General features: G+C 35.6%; 1 long non-coding RNA gene across 1 annotated transcript; it reads left to right on the forward strand.

Moving 5' to 3' along the window:
• The first annotated feature begins 733 nt into the window (after window positions 1–733).
• LOC144957997 (uncharacterized) lies at window positions 734–6,000 on the forward strand. Its single transcript, XR_013642286.1, has 2 exons — window positions 734–1,329; window positions 2,854–6,000. It is a non-coding gene; the product is annotated as an uncharacterized LOC144957997 (long non-coding RNA).

Consider the following 6,000-nt stretch of genomic DNA (forward strand, 5'->3'; position numbering starts at 1 on the left):
AGGACATAAATACATTATCTGTCATCTATCTGGAATTTAGTAATGTACCTATTTATGTCCTTTTTATTTCTTCGGCCAACAACAAAAAACAATAAGGACATAAATGCATTACTAAATTCCAGATAGACGCTGTCGTCTATCTGGAATTTAGTCATGTATTTATGTCCTTGTTGTTTTTTTTTTTTGTTGGCTGAAGAAGCGTTTTGATCCCGAAACGTTCTGTGTTTGGTATTTTGTTCTTTTTTAAAACTGTTATATTCATTGTTGTTTATTGCAGTTATTCTGGGTGGGGTCTTTTGTTCTTTCACGGTGGGCAGGGAGGCACTTACTATGACTTGTCTTCTATTCCCCAATATCTTTTTTCCAACTTGCTTTCTGTACTTGGAACTCTTTAGTTTGAGGCATTCACTTTGTATTCCACACTCGCTTGTATGTTTATTTTATTTGAGGTCAGTTATGACTCTTTAGTTTGAGGCATTCACTTTGTATTCCACACTCGCTTGTATGTTTATTTTATTTGAGGTCAGTTATGACTCTTTAGTTTGAGGCATTCACTTTGTATTCCACACTCGCTTGTATGTTTATTTTATTTGAGATCAGTTATGACTCTTTAGTTTAAGGAGTGAGCATTGTATTCCACAATAACCTATTATATATATATATATATATATATATATATATATATATATATATTTTTTTTTTTTTTTTTTTTTTTTTTTTTTTTTTTCAGGTTAGTTATGACTCTTTAGTTCTCCCATAGTGGGCAGGGAGGTACTTGCGGTGTCTTCTATCCCCCGGTATCTGTTTTCCAATCGCTTTCTGTCTTTGTCTTGGAATGAGTTTACTTAGTTTTGTCCTGACCCTGGCTGGGAGGGAAACAATTGAATGTATAGTTATAGTTTTGAGAGATGATATTTTTTTCCTTGCAAATCATCTCTCTGTTGTGTACTGTTGTTATTATGTTGTTGTTGTTTTTTTAGCATATGATTTGTAAACTTTTGATTGTACTCCTCTTAGTGGGATCTTGTGCTGGTGTATGGATGAGACTTTAATGTGATCTCAAACTGAGTACACTGATACTGATATTGTGCTCTTGGAATCTACATCTATCTGTTCCCTATTTGAACTAATTCCCCTTTGTCTTACTTTTTCCTCAAGTTCTTTTAATTGTACCACTAGAATACAATTTCCTTTCTTTTTACTGGGGGTGATATAAACTAAATGTGTTGTAAGCGACGTAAAACCATTTAAAACAAAAACACACAAACTCTTTAGTTTGTGGAGTTAACGTTGTATTCCACAATCACGTGTATGTTTATTTTATTTCAGGTCAGTTTTGACTTTGTAGTTTGTGGAGTTAACATTGTATTCCACAATCACGAGATATGAAGTGAATAGAAAAGTGCCAGAAGACAATAGAGAATAAAAATTTTTTCGCGGCGGTGGTGGGGTTTGAACCTGCGACCTTATTGGTACGACAACTCCGCCTGGCAGGTGAGAGCGTGGCTCTACCGTGTGAGCTATCCACGAACACAAAAATATTCGTTTCAAACTCAAAGTCATTACTAGATCCCTCTCTCACCCACTTCTTGAGACCGCCGATTCGTTCGTACACCACCATCGCGAATAATTTTGACCAGCAGTTAAGCTTAATAGCCAATATTCTCAACACAAACATATAACATAGAAACGATTGAGACATTGAGTATGCTCCGGTGTATGGGGTGAATTTTTAATTCAGAAAAGTGAGTGGAGCAGGCACTTATGTTGGTAACAACAAGATATGAAGTGAATAGAAAAGTGCCAGAAGACAATAGAGAATAAAAATTTTTTCGCGGCGGTGGTGGGGTTTGAACCTGCGACCTTATTGGTACGACAACTCCGCCTGGCAGGTGAGAGCGTGGCTCTACCGTGTGAGCTATCCACGAACACAAAAATATTCGTTTCAAACTCAAAGTCATTACTAGATCCCTCTCTCACCCACTTCTTGAGACCGCCGATTCGTTCGTACACCACCATCGCGAATAATTTTGACCAGCAGTTAAGCTTAATAGCCAATATTCTCAACACAAACATATAACATAGAAACGATTGAGACATTGAGTATGCTCCGGTGTATGGGTGAATTTTTAATTCAGAAAAGTGAGTGGAGCAGGCACTTATGTTGGTAACAACAAGATATGAAGTGAATAGAAAAGTGCCAGAAGACAATAGAGAATAAAAATTTTTTCGCGGCGGTGGTGGGGTTTGAACCTGCGACCTTATTGGTACGACAACTCCGCCTGGCAGGTGAGAGCGTGGCTCTACCGTGTGAGCTATCCACGAACACAAAAATATTCGTTTCAAACTCAAAGTCATTACTAGATCCCTCTCTCACCCACTTCTTGAGACCGCCGATTCGTTCGTACACCACCATCGCGAATAATTTTGACCAGCAGTTAAGCTTAATAGCCAATATTCTCAACACAAACATATAACATAGAAACGATTGAGACATTGAGTATGCTCCGGTGTATGGGGTGAATTTTTAATTCAGAAAAGTGAGTGGAGCAGGCACTTATGTTGGTAACAACAAGATATGAAGTGAATAGAAAAGTGCCAGAAGACAATAGAGAATAAAAATTTTTTCGCGGCGGTGGTGGGGTTTGAACCTGCGACCTTATTGGTACGACAACTCCGCCTGGCAGGTGAGAGCGTGGCTCTACCGTGTGAGCTATCCACGAACACAAAAATATTCGTTTCAAACCCAAAGTCATTACTAGATCCCTCTTGTTGTTACCAACATAAGTGCCTGCTCCACTCACTTTTCTGAATTAAAAATTCACAATCACGTGTATGTTTATTTTATTTCAGGTCAGTTTTGACTTTGTAGTTTGTGGAGTTAACATTGTATTCCACAATCACGTGTATGTTTATTTTATTTCAGGTCAGTTTTGACTTTGATGTTTGCGGAGTTAACATTGTATTCCACAATCACGTGTATGTTTATTTTATTTCAGGTCAGTTATGACGTTGTAGTTTGTGGAGTCAACGTTGTATTCCACCTACCATTTTAATACTAAACTTATATATGACATATGAAATACATATTCTAGATATCAATTGTTTTGAAATATCATTGATTTAATTTATTTTTGTTTTATTCCTGCATGCCAACTGGGTTTTGTTTCAGCGATATTGATATTATATTATGTTATAGCTGATATAATTGTATTTTCTTGTTAAGTTTAATATTTTTATCATTTTCATCATCATCATCATCATCGTCATCATCATCATGATTATTATAAATCATCACCATCATCATCATCATCATCATCATCATCATCATCATCATCATCATCATCATCATCATCATCATCATCATCATTGTTATCCATCATTGCCATAATCATCATCATCATCATCATCATCATCATCATTATCATCATCATCATCATCATCATCAATATCAGCATAAATGATCCATTTTGAAAGGTCAACATTATTTTTGTTACCATAAGTGTCATATATGTTTGTGTATTTGTGTTTGTTGGGTTAGTGTTTGTAAGTGTGTGTGTGTGTGTGTGTGTGTGTGTGTGTGTGTGTGTGTGTGTGTGTGTGTTTTGAATATCGAGAGTACCGTTGTTTAATGGTCAACCAAGATAATACAATATAATCAAGAAAACTGTATAATACAAAGCTTAAGAAAGCGAATGGACAATTACAAGAAAAAAGATTGTCTTCAGAAAAATAAAAGTCAGATTTTTTTTCTTAGTTAAAAAAAAACATTTTTATCAACAATAATAACCCCCCCCCCCCCCAAAAAAAAAAACAAAAAAAAAAACAAAAAAAAAAAAACACAAATACAATCCGGGATACTGGGTGGGGTTCCTGACCTCCCATAGTGGGCAGGGAGGTACATACTGTGTCTTCTATCCCCCTGTGTCTGTTTTCCAACATGCTGTCTGTCTTTGTCTTGGAATGTGAATGAGATTACTTGGTTTTGTCGTGACTGACCCTGGCCGGAGTCCTTGACTGGGAGGGAAACAGTCAAATGTATAGTTATAGTTTTGGGAGATGATATTTTTTTCCCTTGTAAATCATCTCTCTGTTATGTACTGTATTATGTTTTGTTATTATATTATATATTTGTAAACATTTGAGTGTTTTCCTCTTTGTAGGTAGGGACCTGTGCTTGTGTCTGGATGAGACTTTTAGGTGATCTCAAACTAAGCACACTGATAGTGTGCTCTTGGAATCTACATCTGTTCCCTATTTTAACCAATTCCCCTTTGTCTGCCTTATTCTTGGATGCTTTAATTGTAATTCTAGAACTTTTTAACTATTCCATTTTCTTCCTTTTTACTGGCGCTGATATGACCTCAATATGTTGCAAGGGCCGTAAAACCCTTTTTAAAAAAAAAAAACAAAAAAAAAACAAAACAAAACAAAAAGAGATGCCGACTGTGTTACAAAAATTACGAATATTTCAACGTTAAAATGGTGCCAAATAATTATGAAAAATGCGATAGAAAAAACATCTGCGAAAATGACAACTTGTCTCAAGACAATGTCACGACAGTATTAACCTTACCCTAGTGTCTTTGACACACTGGGCCTTCCAGATTCGCCATTCCTCCTCCCTGTCCTGTGCTGCCATGGTTGCCTCGTCAAAATGTCAGCTCCCCCGGATTTAAGGTCTTTTAACTCACTCAATCCTGGAGATTTTTGCTACTTTTCAAAATTGGAAAAAAAAAATGTATTAAAAATTAACCCGGGTAAACTACGGATATAGTCGGTACTAGGGTTGAGTGAGTTAAAGGTGTTTAATTTTACTCATGAAATGAGGACCGCGCTTTTCTACCCCCCCCCCCCCCCCCCCCAAATACTCATTTCTAATTCTTGAGGTTGGCGTCTCTGGTACTCCATTTTGCTTATTGTCTCTTGTGCCAGTAACTTCGTTCAACTGTTTCCCTCTAATTTTAAACTCCAGTTTGACCAGAACGTTTACTGTATATTTATTCTGTTTTTGGTGATGTGTTTTTATAGTTAACACACGCGCGCGCGCATGTATACACACACTCACACACACATACACACACACGCACATACAATATATATATATATATATATATATATATATATATATATATATATATGGGTATTATTGTTTTATTACTTCATCAGATAGTTTACAAAATGTATCAATGCTATGTATATGATTTGGTTTCGTTTCGTTTATTTATTTTGTTTTGTTTTGTTTTGAAACCACAGTGACATTAATTGTATTTTATTACTTACTTATTAGTATTCGGCATATCATATAATTCATTTTCTAATAATTTATTTATATTTTTTCATTTTACTCTTTGATTTGATGGTCGTAACACCGTCTTCGCCATTGTCACCATGAGCTTAAAACGTTATTACAATAATTACTATCTGTTACTGGCACCTAAACCTGACTGGCGTTAGCAGGAGAAGGATCACATCAGAAAACGATTTATTATCGTTTGCTATTATCATCAAAGTTTATAACAAATATTATGGTTAATACCTTTTTTTTGTTATCTTATTCACCACAGTCATCGTCTTAATCATCATCATCATTATCATCATCATCATCCTAACATCATATTTCTTCTTCTTCTTCTTCTTCTTCTTCTTCTTCTTCTTCTTCTTCTCCTCCTCCCTCCTCCTCCTCCTCCTCTTCCTCCTTCGTCTTCTTCTTCTTCTTCTTCTTCATCTTCTTCTTCTTCTTCTTCTTCTTCTTCTTCTTCTTCTTCTTCTTCTTCTTCTTCTTCTTCTTCTTCTTCTTCTTCTTCTTCTTCTTCTTCTTCTTCTCGTCCTCCTTTTTCACCATCACCACCACACGACTTGATCGTCAACATAATTTCATCAACCTTAAAGTGGCCAAATGAATGAAATGATTATTGAATGCATTTCTGACATGAAACTTTTAACGATAATAAGACATCGTCGTTTTTTTAAATATATAATAAACTTCTTTATTTCGTA

Source organism: Berghia stephanieae, chromosome 12, assembly GCF_034508935.2.
Source record: "Berghia stephanieae isolate SIO BIC M18660-M18661 chromosome 12, UCSD_Bste_1.3, whole genome shotgun sequence".
NCBI classification, from domain to species: domain Eukaryota; kingdom Metazoa; phylum Mollusca; class Gastropoda; order Nudibranchia; family Aeolidiidae; genus Berghia; species Berghia stephanieae.